Genomic DNA, 14,322 nt, shown 5'->3' with positions numbered 1-14,322 from the left:
TGTCTGAGCTACCACGAAGTATTGATAAAAAGAGCCACTGTCTTCTGCAGCGCCTCACACAGCCACGACCTAATTCATTCCTGAAAAAGAGGAAGGAAGCGTGGCAGGAATAATGGACGGAGGCGGTGGGAGGAGGGAGAGAGGCGAGACAGAAAGCTTCTCCAAGGGCATGCCAAGGAAACAAGAGACACTGTTTTTATTAAGGACTAATTGGGAACGTGATATCGGAGGGACTTTTCCTGAAACACTGGATTAAGAAAAGTGACTTTTTAAGGGTTCCCTCTCACTGGATCCGCCTCAACCAAAATATTTCCATCACGTTCAGGGTCAAGCCTTTACTCGGCGGCTGTCTTGGGTCAAGTGACTGAACACACGACGCTGCAACTTGTACACCAGGGCTACTGTGATCTATGGCTCCCCAACTCGAGAAAGCATGCCGTTGTCTTAGGTGATGGTGGTAGTTGTAGTAGTAGTAGTAGTAGTAGTAGTAGTAGTAGTAGTAGTAGTAGTAGTAGTAGTAGTAGTAGTAGTAGTAGTAGCAGCAGCAGCAGCAGCAGCAGCAGCAGCAGCAGCAGCAGCAGCAGCAGCAGCAGCAACAACAACAACAACAACAACAACAACAACAACAACAACAACAACAACAACAACAACAAACGAACAACAACAACAACAACAACAGCAACAACAACAACAACAACAACAACAACAACAACAACAACAACAACAACAACAACAACAAAAACGGCGGCGACGACGATGACAACAACAACCTTAACAAAATAAAAGATCAGAAAATCATGCAAAGAACACCGAGAGAAGAAGGCTGAGTGGAAGAGGCGATGCACAGGAAGAGAGGAGGCAAGACTGGGTGAAGCGAACAGGAAAAAGGGACGGTAATCAGTAATGAAAAGCAAGGCGAGACACAATCAAGTAAAGGAGACAAGTTCCGCTGACAAGTCTTATAAATGATCGAGTCACACCTAACTTTATCCATCAATCAACGCATTAAGCCCGTGCGTCCGTCATAATGCTGCCTGGAAACTTTCTCCTTCGTCACTTCATGTCTGCTTCTCCGTCGCCACGCATGCAAATCTTTAAGGGAACTGGCATTTCGAGTGGACCTTTATTTTATTAAACTCTTTTTGCTCTTGCCTGGTTTTTCCTCTTGCATAAAAAAAGAAAATTCATTATTTTTTTTTATCAAACAATATAACCATGCATGCCATTTTTTTTTTATTTACTTTTACCACGTAGTTACAAAAAGAACGCAAGGAAATGAGGAAAGCTGCAAAACACCGTCAGTCCTACATTTAGCAGTCCCAGCATGAAACATATCTACCTATTGTCACCTATCCTTCTCATCCTCCTCCTCTCTCTCTCTCTCTCTCTCTCTCTCTCTCTCTCTCTCTCTCTCTCTCTCTCTCTCTCTCTCTCTCTCTTTCTTAATATATTTAGTATAATCCAGCAAACTATTGAGACGTAAAGATATACTACTGTTTGAAATTTTTCTGTAATCTAGTCAGTCTTTTTTTGCTACGTCTAGTATGTCAGATTTCCTTTCTGTGCTGGAAATGAGCCTGGCATGTACAGAGGTGGATGAAGTGTATTAAATTAGTCATTACTTATTGAAACACAGCAGGTGATAACAAAGAACTAGAAATTATCCGAGTAACAGTGAAACTACCTGCACAAAATAGAATACTACAAAAGCATGCAGTGAGCAGCGAGAGAAGGCGGCTGAGCGCAAGAGGCGATGCACAGGAAGAGAGGAGGCAGGACTGGGTGAGGCGAACACGAGAAGGGAAGGTAAACACAGGACAATAACTTAAACAAAACAAAAAATATATACACAGAGGAAAAATAATTAGACACAAGATATATATGGAAAGTTATAATGACAAAACTCCCAGAATTTGTAGCCTTCACCTTTGAAAATACAAGAACTGTGGTAAAAGTAGCAATAAAAGCAATGGTAAGAACAGTAACATGAATAAGTGGTAATAAGGATAATGAATTCACCAGCCAGCTGCAAAGTGTTCTGATGACGTAATTCTGGCAACTCCTAACCCTCGCTTCTGGCAGGCCACGCATCCCACACACCCCACACACCCTATACATGCAAAGGAGTTCCCATTGTGGCGGCGTGAAGAGAATGTACTCCGCTGACTTTGTTATGGGACGCTCCCTTATCCGCCTCCCACAGCCACGCTACCTTCCACTGGGCCCTCCCTCCAGCTGCTTATACTCTTTCCGTTTCTCCCTCCTATGGAGACACAATTCTGAGAAGTTTGCAGCTCATAATTATTTTCGAAACGACGCAAAGATGATTAGTCGAGTCTTTTAAGAAGCGTTGTTAAGCAATTCTTAACTCAAGAGAACTTGCAATCAAATGGTGCTTTTTTCTTATATTGTTTATTGCCCTCGTTTGATTTCCCTCGTACATAAAAAAATAAATAGGTTTAACCCCTTCAGTGCTGAGACACATTTTTATCATGATTTTTAGGTATGATTAGACGATTTTATTTGCATTAGGAAGACTCTATGGAGATCAAAAGATTAATGGCCACAGTCTTCACTATTTTAATCCCCACATAAGTTTCTGAAGGTGTATAAAATTACCAAATAGTAACAAGTATGAATATGAAAACGCGACATGGTACACAAGGGGTTAAACGGTACATTGATTCCACTTACAGACCGTTTATAGTGGTGGAGAATTCACGCACTTCTCCGTCTCCGTGTCCCACTTTCTTTACCAGCCACGTGATGTACTATAAAAGAACACAAAGAAATCAAACAAACAAGAAGAAGCCATTAGGCCTCTACAAGTGGCTGCCTCCCTCCCACATTAATCATACTCATCTCTATCCACCTGTGATCACTTCCCATAACTTTACCTAATTTCTCACAACTCCCCACTGACTCCACACAAATAACCCAATTACTGAGTTATATACAAGTCACGTGATACTTTCTGAGAACCAATGTTACCTATGAAAAATAGTGTATCTAATAAATGCAATCTTACCTAGCTTTAATCTACGTATATCACACAAACTGGGGAAGGTTAAAGAAAGAAGGAAAGAAAAAGGTGCATAAAAGAAAGAATGATATTAACCCCCTTCACTACTATGACACGGCTTCTTATTTTATTCTGGTTACCATTAGGCGATTTTATACAGCTTCAGAAACTCATGTAGGGATTAAAACAGTGAAGACTCTGGGCCATTAATCTTCTGGCACTTCATAAACCCTTGCTAATGTAAATAAAATCGTCTAATCACACCCAAAACTCATGGTAAAATATACGTCCCAGTAATGTAAAGGTTATACTTGAGGACAATCTATGGAAACGGAAAAATAAGAACACTAAAAATACGATATTGATATTCTCTCCCTTTAGAAGTCTCGTTGACAAAAAGACAATAAAAGCCTTAAATACCCCGCCCAGCAAAAAACAAAAACAAAATAGATAAAATAAATAAATAAATAAAGGAAAAAAAATGTCCTGGATACTGTGTTGGTGTGTTTTGTAAGACATCACATCAATAAGCATCACACCCACGTCTCTGGTATTATGGCGACCAGTCCTCTGTGTGTATAAGGGAATGAAGGAGTTATTGATTGACTATAACAGGTGAGGCGGTGCGACTTCAAAGGTATACAGAGCCGAATATTAATCTGAGTAAAGGTGCATACAATGGTGGAGTGGATGCAGGCATGACTTAAGGCACTGCACACGCCACAGTAATCACCATAAGTGGTATTGGCGAGTTGTTCGTAATGGCGCGCGATGGAAATAGTGATGATAAAAAAAAGGAAGGAGGAAAGGAGGATGTAAAGAAAAAAGAAAAGAAAAAAGGAATGCGTTGATAATAGTGATAATAATAAAAGGAAGGAGGAAAGGAGGATGTAAAGAAAAAAAATAAAATAAAGAAAGGAAAAGGAAAAAGGAATACGTTGATAAGTGATAATAATAAAAAGAAGGAAAAAAGGAGGATGCATGAAAAAGAGAAAAAAGAAAGGAAAAAAAAGAAGAAATAAGTAATCTTCCATCTTCCTACGACTTGACTTCTTCTAAAGTGGGAAGTTTCAAGAAATGTGCCTCTGAGTTTTGGATAATTCTTCATCAATCTTTAAGCTAACTAGCATTTTAAGAGGGACATTTTTTTCAAATCATTTTTCCCCTTGGTTAGTCCCTCTTGCATAAAAGAAAAGTAAATGATCAAAACTAAATGAAAGAATCCAAAACAATCAACACACAAGCGCGCGCCTCTTCGTTGTCCTTGCGAGTGGCAGCAGATTAGCAGTTCAATTCAAGCAACAATTAGATGGACAATTATTCCCTCGTGTTCTGCTCGCAGTTATACCCAATCAACGCTAAAACAAACAAGATCACCGGTGTAATCATGAACAGCGTCTCTTGTTACGATCGTCACAACTTGAGGTCGCCCTCCAGTCATGCAACACTAATGATTCCACGTGATAATCTGTCTCCTTTACATGTTTACTCTTGATAAGGAAGTGAACAATAGAAAGCAATGTAAACAATATAAGCAAATAAAGTTCAAAGCTACTTCAGGAAAGAAACTGTTTAATTAATAGTATAACCACAACAAAATAATGCAATGGATAAAACAAACACTGAATATAGACAAACAAATCGTAAATCTATCTGATGGGAAGACACTTTAAACGCAATAATTTAATAATAGAAACACGACTTGCTTCTTACGTTAAAGTCAATTAGATAAACAAAAATAAAGAATAATTTGCCGGCTGCTTGTCAAGAGGGGTATATGCAAGATGGTTATTAGTATTTACCGAGACTCATATTATTTCAACTCTAGTAGTAGTATTAGAAGTAGTAGTAATAGTAGTGGCAGTAGTAGTAGTAGTAGTAGTAGTAGTAGTAGAAGTAAGAGTTGTGGTAGTAGTAGTAGTAGTAGTAGTAGTAGTAGTAGTAGTAATAGTAGTAGTAGTAGAAGTAGGAGTTGTGGTAGTAGTAGTAGTAGTAGTAGTAGTAGTAGTAGTAGTAGCAGTAGTAGTAGTAGTAGTAACAGTAGTGATAGTAGTAGAAGTAGTAGTAGTAGAAATATCAATAACAATAACAATAATAGTAGTACGAATGTCAATGAAAGCAATAATGATAACAATGGAGGGAGTAGGTGGAGGGAAACACAGATGTAAGTAAGTTGTGTTTCCCTCCACCTTCGCCTTCCAAATTGTCTGAATGCCTGCACAATGATAGTGAAATGAGACAGGATGAGGCATTTCCCACGCAGAGACCCACAATTGAAGTCTGTACTTGTTCCAATGCTCCTCTTTTCAAATCCTGGCTTAAATTTTCCATACTTTTGTCCACAGACTTATTTACTGATCTATCTATATTCTAATTATACCATGTGGGCTTTTCACGGGAATTTATGGGCTAAAGGTGATGATTTTTTGGGGTACCTCCTATCTCAAAGCCCACCCGCTAAGAAACCATTGCCCCGAGTGAGAAAGCCCAACCTACACTCGGACCGTGGACAGGATTAGAGACCCTTCGGACCCCAAAGCACGCATGGTTCCACTTAACTGTCTGTCTGAGTGTCTGTCTATCTTTTTGAACTTCACATATCTATCTATCTATTCACCTATCAATGAATAAATGAGTGAATCAGTCAATTAATCTATCTATATATTGAACTACCTATATCTACGCATATGTTTATCTCTTATCTACTTTTATTTACCTTTTATTTCTTCCTATTTGCCTTCTTTCTTTATCTACATTTAGTCATCTTTCCCAGCAGGCATTTAAGCAACCAATAATGCACAGGGCAGTCAGTCTATGTGGAAACACCAAGGGAGAGCTCCGTAATGATGCTGGTAATTAGGTATTGGCTGCGGAATGACATACGAACACCATTAATTACACACGGCTGGGCTGCTGCAGTGCTAACCCCGTTCATTACAGACGTGCTGATGCTCCATTACAGATCTGACTATTAGCTTATATTTTTAATGGTAATTTAGTTTGGTTCGAGGAAACTTTATGCATTCGTAATCATATTTGTGTGAATGTGTATGTGAATGTCCTAGGATGAGTTGTGTGTGTGTGTGTGTGTGTGTCACTGTTTGTTTGATCTGCTGCAGTCTCTGACGAGACAGCCAGACGTTACCCTACGGAACGAGCTCAGAGCTCATTATTTCCGATCTTCGGATAGGCCTGTGACCAGGCACACACCACACACCGGGACAACAAGGTCACAACACCTCGATCTACATCCCGAACCTACTCACTGCTAGGTGAACAGGGGCTACACGTGAAAGGAGACACACCCAAATATCTCCACCCGGCCGGAGAATCGAACCCCGGTCCTCTGGCTTGTGAAGCTCTAACCACTGAGCTACCGGTGTGTGTGTGTGTGTGTGTGTGTGTGTGTGTGTGTGTGTGTGTGTGTGTGTGTGTGTGTGTGTGTGTGTGTGTGTGTGTGTGTGTGTGTGTGTGTGTGTGTGTGTGTGTGTGTGTGTGTGTGTGTGTGTGTGTGTGTGTGTGTGTGTCTCATCACACTTGACAAAGACTATATCGTTTAGTCAAACCCTCAATACAACATTATACTGTCTCAGCATTCAGAATATACCGTATAACCGTAATCTTAACTGGAGGGGAAGACGGGAAAAGAAGCGAGCTGGAGGGACATCTATATTAGGGCAGTGCCAAGTAACCTTGAGGCATTCAGGTCCAATACTATCCCGAAAAAGTTACCGAAGAAGCATCGCTGAGCCGCATTCTTAATCCTTTACTGTTCATCTGAATCCAATACAACATCATCACATACAAAATTAACTTTGTAATAACTACACAAAGACCAAACCATCAATAAAATGAAGCCTGTACTCACCAGGGCGTTCCGTGTGTCTGGCACTAGCTTGGCAGATGGACGATAAAGGCAATACTTCCATCTAAACCCTCGGCCTTAATTCTCTTATTTCTCGTGTGTCCGTTCATCTGCCATAGTCACGACCTCGCCATGTTTTCCTTGACACTCACAGATCACTTGGCAATGTTCAATCCCACAGGTTGATAAGAAACACTAAGAAATGATGTGAAATATCGATTCACTGCACTGCTCAACGAACTCACTGCAGGTTGTTTACTACGCGTCAGTGTTGCCAAACCTTCGAGGTTGCAAGATGGTTGGCAGGGCATACACCAGTTCTACGTTATCCCAGTTTATCAAAGTAATCCCTTCAATTATTGTTTATTTATTAACGCATATGTGATGATGAAAGTTAACCATTGGACATTTGCTTCTCTGAAAGACGTGTGTCGGGAATGAAGATAATGACAAGGTAAGGTAGCTTCTATGCCTTTCAGGGCCCGTTATATAGTTTTTTTTTTTTCAGTAATAACATTACTAACTTTCGTTACTTGATCATAGTGGAGGAAATTAGCGCAGTATCTGAAACACGCTCTGCCAGAGTCTGATCCTAATTCATCATTTTGTTCGAGAGCTGTTTCCGTAAAACGATTCAATACTTGACCTGAATCGTATAGTTACAAAACGTGGCCAGCTGGTGTAATGTTAACATAGCAATACAATTAATATTTACCTTCACAGAATGTTTTAGCTTAGAGCATACAATAGTAACTACGTTGTAGAAATAGTTGAAAGGAATAATTACATTCACTACGTCTTATGTTCTTTGATCATGAATTACTTACTGTCGAGATTATGACATGCTAATTTCCGACCAATTACTTATCATGAGGTATATGAAAGAAAAGCTGTCTTTATCTTTTGGAATTCTCTAACCTTAATACTACTCAGTGTAAGCTATCGCCCCGAGTCTGGCAGTATTGCAGTCTACCTGCGCAGTGTGCGTGGCGGTCTCTGGCTGGTGATTCTTCTTCAAATATCGCGTTTTTCCAGCCTTATCCAGTGCTGTAGACGACACTTGGTTATGTCATGTGTAAAAGAAACAATACCATTCTATCGTTGTCTCATTGGTGACGATATCAGGCAGAGAAACGTGTACTAATCGTCTGTTTTCTTTGGCTGCTTCAAACACCAAGGAAGAGAGGCTGGGAGGCGGCGCAGAACATGAGATGAAGTAAGGTGAAGAGATGATAACTTTCTTCAACACTCTCCATTACAGGTATGAAGGATTTGAACTCGTAAACTGTTGTGAAAATGCAATATATTGATTCTAGTTTCTGCAGCTTGTGTGTTGTTGTCTTTCATAGTTCTTGTGGTACTTCACTTGATATCGGTCTAGAAGGTATCCCAGGCGTGTTAAGTAATGGAATGAAGGTAATTATCTGGAGTCCTTTCCCGGTCATATAACTGGTCTATTCTAGGCCATTAAATACGAAGAAAACGTAAATACAAAGGGAAAAGTGCCTTGTTCTTAGCGGGGTTCCAGTAGAGTAGAAGCCCCCATCAAACCCTTATCCTCTCTCTCCTCTCCTCTTAATATTTCTCTCTCTCTCTCTCTCTCTCTCTCTCTCTCTCTCTCTCTCTCTCTCTCTCTCTCTCTCTCTCTCTCTCTCTCTCTCTCTCTCTCTCTCTCTCTCTCTCTCTACTACTAACTATACTACTACTACTACAACTTGAAAAAATATACTACTACAACTCTTCCTCTCTCTCTCTCTCTCTCTCTCTCTCTCTCTCTCTCTCTCTCTCTCTCTCTCTCTCTCTCTCTCTCTCTCACGATTCTAATAACACCTAGCATCACTACATTTCCAACAGCAGCGACAGGCACTTTCTCCCACCAACGTGAAAAAAAATGGTAAAGAAAGTGATGAGAGAATGAAAGCTCCAACAGCCTGATCTTTGCGATGGTTAGCCAGACAACGAACAAATCCAGCAAAGTGGCCGTGAGCAGGTCCCTGACTTTACCCTGCTTTTCTCCTTACCTTACCTCATGAATACACGATCGCCAGCCAACTCAACGGCCACGCTTTACGATCGAGTTAAGTGATGTGTCGATATTTGCAGATAACGGCTGATGCAATGATGGTGAAGGGAGCGTGCCGTGGAGAAAAATAAGTCCGTATTTAGAAACGTTTTTGCTCTCTCACCACGACAATTTTTCAAGGCTACAGAGATGATTACTGGAGTTTTTAATAGTGTTTCTCAAGATAATAGTGTAGAAATCTTGTCACTCTGCCTCTTGAACCTTAAAAACACCTTAGAAATCTTGTGTAAATTTAGATGAAGCCTTTGGAAATAGTGGAGATGAAGCAGAGAAGTGTTTGAGAATACGAGCCATTAACTCTGAAGGTGGTACGGTACTTGTAGTCATGAGGTGTGGTGAGAAGTGTGCATGCAGTGAATAAGTGTTTGAGTGGTAATGTTATGTGCTCTGATAGTCTGGTAACATTTAAGAGTGTAAGTCTATGTGATGAAAATACAAAACTATGTTGCTAGTTTTTTTTTTTATTATTATTTTTCTTTACTTAAGGATAATCATCAACACATATGCCGTCAAAAATGCTTCATCTGTTTTCAGTTTTTATTCGTGGATTTATTTGATAAGCTTGAAGTGTTAAGGAAGACGGTGGCGTAGTGGATAAGGTGGTGAGCGTAAGATCAGGCAGACATCCATGCGTAGGTTCGAATCCCATCACATGCCGTCTTGAAACTTTTGTCTTTTCTCGAGTTGTTTAAAGTTACCTACATGTCACCATGATACCCAGGTTGTAGATGGAAGTGTGATTGCCTTACACCTCCTTGCCTAATATGGGTACCACCATAAATAAAATTGCCTGCGCCGCTTATGGGTGAAATCTTGACAGGGCTTCCCATAAGACTTACGGGAAGCGCTGTCAAGATTTCACCCATAAGCGGCGCAAGCAATTTTATTTATGGTGGTACCCATATTAAGGGTAAGTAAACCAACAAGCGCTATAGGCAATAACATAGAAAAAAAAATCAATTCCTTAAATCAAAAGGAAAAAACACACTCACGTAATTTCACGCATAATTAAAGGATGTTATATAGTTTCACCTCACTGCGGATTTCTTACCCTATCCTCGGCCTTGCAATGGGTGCCAACGTAGCTCTCGCCCTCCAGCAGTCACTCTCCTGGCCTCACCCCTTCAGCGCCCCGCATAGCAGTGTCCGCCGAACAGTCACAGGAATTTCCGCATCAGTCAGAGGGATTAAATCGGCCTTTTCTCTCTCTCTCTCTCTCTCTCTCTCTCTCTCTCTCTCTCTCTCTCTCTCTCTCTCTCTCTCTCTTGTTCTTTGCTACATTATTTTGAAGAAATGAAAGAATAGACCAAAGAAACAATGTATACATGCTTACATACACACATACATAGACACATACACACTTTCAGAGAGAGAGAGAGAGAGAGAGAGAGAGAGAGAGAGAGAGAGAGAGAGAGAGAGAGAGCATCATAGAGTGTAGATGCACCGAGCTGATCTAGATTACTGGTGAACAAGTGTCCGTCAGCCCAGTACTCGATCAGACAGTGTGGCGTGTGTGACATTCCCTCGGTAAGGCATTGATACCCTCGCGCTTCAGGACTTCTCTTTAGCTCACCACGATACCTTAAACGCTCTCTTGGATGTGCACGGGGATTGGCAACTATGTGGGCCTTTTTTTTTAACTTTTTCTATTGTTCTTTACCAGTTTTCCCCATCTTACATTAAGAAAATAACTACACAACATTAAGTGGAAGTAATATCTATAGGAGGAGGGTGAACCTAACCTAACGTGTTCTACCTTAACCCTTTGAGTACCATAACGCGCTTCATATTCATTCTGCTTACATATTAACTATCATATAAACTATCATTGAGACTGAACTGTGTACATGTTGTATACTTTTTTTTTATTTATACCATGTGGGCTTTTCACGGGAATTTATGGGCTAAAGGGGATACTTTTTGGGGGCATCTCATATCCTAGCTCACCCGCTAGGAAACCGTTATCCCAAGTGAGGAAGTCCAACCTACACTCGGACCGTGGACAGGATTCGAACCCGTGCGCTTGGAGACCCCTTGGACCCCAAAGCACGCATGGTTCCATTGTACCACGGCGGTTGCCATCTGTCATACTACATCTATCATTTCTTACCACTTTGCCTGAAATGCTCTTCTTTAAAAAGCTAACTGCAGTCACACTATGTATGTGGTTTATTTGTTTATTTGGTAATATCATACAACTTCAGAATATTATGTGGAAGAATGAGATAATGAAGACTGTGGCCATTAATCGTCTGATCTCCATAGACCCTTCCTAATGTCAAAAAGATGGTCTAATCGTACCTAAATCTCAAGGTAAAAATGTGTCCCAGTACTGAAGGGTTAAAGCAAACCTAACTTAATCTAACTGCATAAGGCCTCGGCAAGATTCAAACTCGTTTTCTTTAACTGTATAACGCCAGATGATGGGATAGTGGTAGTAAAATAATGGTGATGAGAGAGAGAGAGAGAGAGAGAGAGAGAGAGAGAGAGAGAGAGAGAGAGAGAGAGAGAGAGAGAGAGAGATTTATATTTGCTCTCATCTCTTGTATATTTATTGTTTATACAGAAGAAATTACACTATTTTCAACAGTTTTTTTTCCTTTTTTGTTTTCATTCTTCTAGCATTCCGAGTTAGGACAAAATTTTCAAGCCACAGAATCATTAATAGACAATACTTCAATACTGGGACACATTTTTACCTTGAGATTTGTGTACGATTAGACCATTTTATTCACGTTAGGAAGGGTCTATGGAGATCAGAAGATTAATGGCCACAGTCTCCAGTATTTCAATCCTCAACATGAGTTTCTGGAGGTGTGTAAAATCACTAAATAGTAAGCAAAATGAAAATAGAAACGCGTCATGGTACTGAAGGGGTTAAGAGTAAGCTCAAAACGCAGTGGGAGTAAGCACCAAGAGTTATTAGATCTTAAGCCGCCGTGATACAGTGTAACCATGCTTGCTTTGGGGTCCGCGGGGTCTCCAAGCGCACGGGTTCGAATCCTGTCCACGGTCTGAGTGTAGGTCGGGCTTCCTCACTTGGGACAACGGTTTCCTAGCGGATGGGCTTTGAAATAGTTAGTACCCCAAAAAGTACCTGCTTTAGCCCATAAATTCCCGTGAAAAGCCCACGTTGTAAAACAAAAATATTGTAAAGCTTCAATAGCAATGTAATAAGAGTATTCTAGCCCAGAGGAAAATATTGGATGAGTTCAGTGACGCTTAGTAATCAACCTCTGAATTCATTTTCATAATCCTGAACACATTACGTCCGTGCATCGTGTTGAAATATTTTGATACCCTTATTAATGTCTCTTACTAAAACAGACTTTGCCTTCTTTGCATTACATTGTGAAGGTTTTGGTGTGTTCATTGCACTGATATTTAGGAAAGGGAGTGTATATTCCTCTTTTTACAGTTCACAAAAGGTTAGATCATGGTAGAACTTTAGAGACACACATTAAAGATTACTAAATATACTGTTTGATCCTCTTTACTCTCTATAAAAGATTAGATCAGGAAAGAATTCTACGCACACATTGAATATTTTTAAAAAGAATGTATGTTCCAGTTTTTGCGGTTTGTAAAAGATTAGATCATGGAAAATTCTAGACACAGACATTAAAGATTACTAAAAGGACTTTGTTCCTCTTTAGAATGTTAGATCACGGAAGAATCTTAGATACACTCATTGAAGACTACTGAAAAGCCTGTTTACTCCTATTTTTGCAGCCTAGAAAAGGTTAGATTATGGAAGAATTCTAGACACAGACATTGAAGATTACTAGAAAAGACTTTGTTCCTCTTTAAAAGTCCATAAAATGTCAGATCACGGAAGAATCATAGATACACTCATTGAAGACTACTAAGAAGACTCTCTACTCCTCTTTTTACAGTCAATAAAAGATTAGACCAAGAAAGAATAATAGACACATTAAAAACCACTAAGAAAGACTGTATATTCCTTTTTACACCCTACAGAATATTAAATCATGGAAAAACTCTAGACACACACATTGAAGACTACCAAAAAACACTGTGGAAATTCTTTTATGTAGCCTCGAAAGAATGAATCACAGAGGAATAGTACGTAGAGGAATAATAGATACACACTGACGTTTACCAAAGAGACGCACATCCTTCTCTCCAACGGGTCAGTTTTGAAGATTGTGAATATTGCCGCGCCTGTGAAGCGAGTCACGGAAGGGCAGGGATCACCTCCATCCATCTGGGGCTGAAGGGGCATTAGCTCAGTAAGAGACGTAGTTTGCATGTGCTTGAAGTTTGTAATCTTGTTTGCAGTGAGCATCAAATATTGTGACGCGTAATGAGAGAGAGAGAGAGAGAGAGAGAGAGAGAGAGAGAGAGAGAGAGAGAGAGAGAGAGAGAGAGAGAGAGAGAGAGAATGTAATAAGTAGTTGAATAATTGGCCTTGTATCATCTCACTCATTTAATTTATTCGAGCCTGATTGTCTCTCTCTCTCTCTCTCTCTCTCTCTCTCTCTCTCTCTCTCTCTCTCTCTCTCTCTCTCTCTCTCTCTCTCTCTCTCTCTCTCTCTCTCTCGTAGACAAAATCAGATAGATAAATAGATAGACAGACAGACAGATAGATAGATAGATAGATAGATAGATAGATAGATAGATAGATAGATAGATAGAGAGAGAGAGAGAGAGAGAGAGAGAGAGAGAGAGAGAGAGAGAGAGAGAAGAACGGAAAATCATAAAAAATTCCCTTGAATCGGTAATTAAGGACAAAAGTGGCTCGCTTCAATAATGTACATGGAGGTATTGAAGCGCATGAAAGGTGTTTGTCGCTTCCTTCTTCACTGTGATCCATCAAAACATTTCTTGCATAATTAGGATACCAGTAATTCGCTTCGTTAATTTGTATCGAGAGATTAACGAGAAAACAGAAGGTAAAGGAAGTGTTAGTCGCTCCTTTCGTTGATGCGTTTTATCCCGTAACTCACAGGAAACATGAATTTTTAGACCTGGGAAGTTAAAATACGTAGCAAAATTACACGACGTTTTGAATATTTTGGACCGAATTTCAGAGTGCTATATTTCAGATGGGCGGTGAATGAAAGTTACTGCTTAATCTCTTCAGTACCATGACGCGTTTCCATATTCATTCTTCTTACTATTTGGTGATTTTATACAGCTTCAGAAACTTATGTGGAGGATTAAGATAGTGAGGATTCTGGCCATTAATCTTCTCACCTCCATAGACCCTTCCTAATGGCAATAGTAATGGTCTATATACATCCCAAAAACTCAGAATAAAAATGCGTCCTAGTACTGATGAGGTTAATGAGGCGAGGAATGGAACGGAGACTCCTATATTCACATCAA

General features: G+C 40.1%; 1 protein-coding gene across 1 annotated transcript in view; it reads left to right on the top strand.

The window, feature by feature from the left end:
* Nucleotides 1-10,413: 10,413 nt before the first annotated feature.
* LOC123518844 overlaps nt 10,414-14,322 on the top strand; it is a 200,089-nt gene continuing 196,180 nt past the window's right edge. The window contains 1 exon segment of the mRNA XM_045279883.1: nt 10,414-10,497. The gene's annotated coding sequence lies outside the window, so the exon portion shown is untranslated.

Source organism: Portunus trituberculatus, chromosome 44, assembly GCF_017591435.1.
Source record: "Portunus trituberculatus isolate SZX2019 chromosome 44, ASM1759143v1, whole genome shotgun sequence".
Classification (NCBI taxonomy): Eukaryota; Metazoa; Arthropoda; class Malacostraca; order Decapoda; family Portunidae; genus Portunus; species Portunus trituberculatus.
This window is presented reverse-complemented; position numbering and strand designations above follow the sequence as displayed.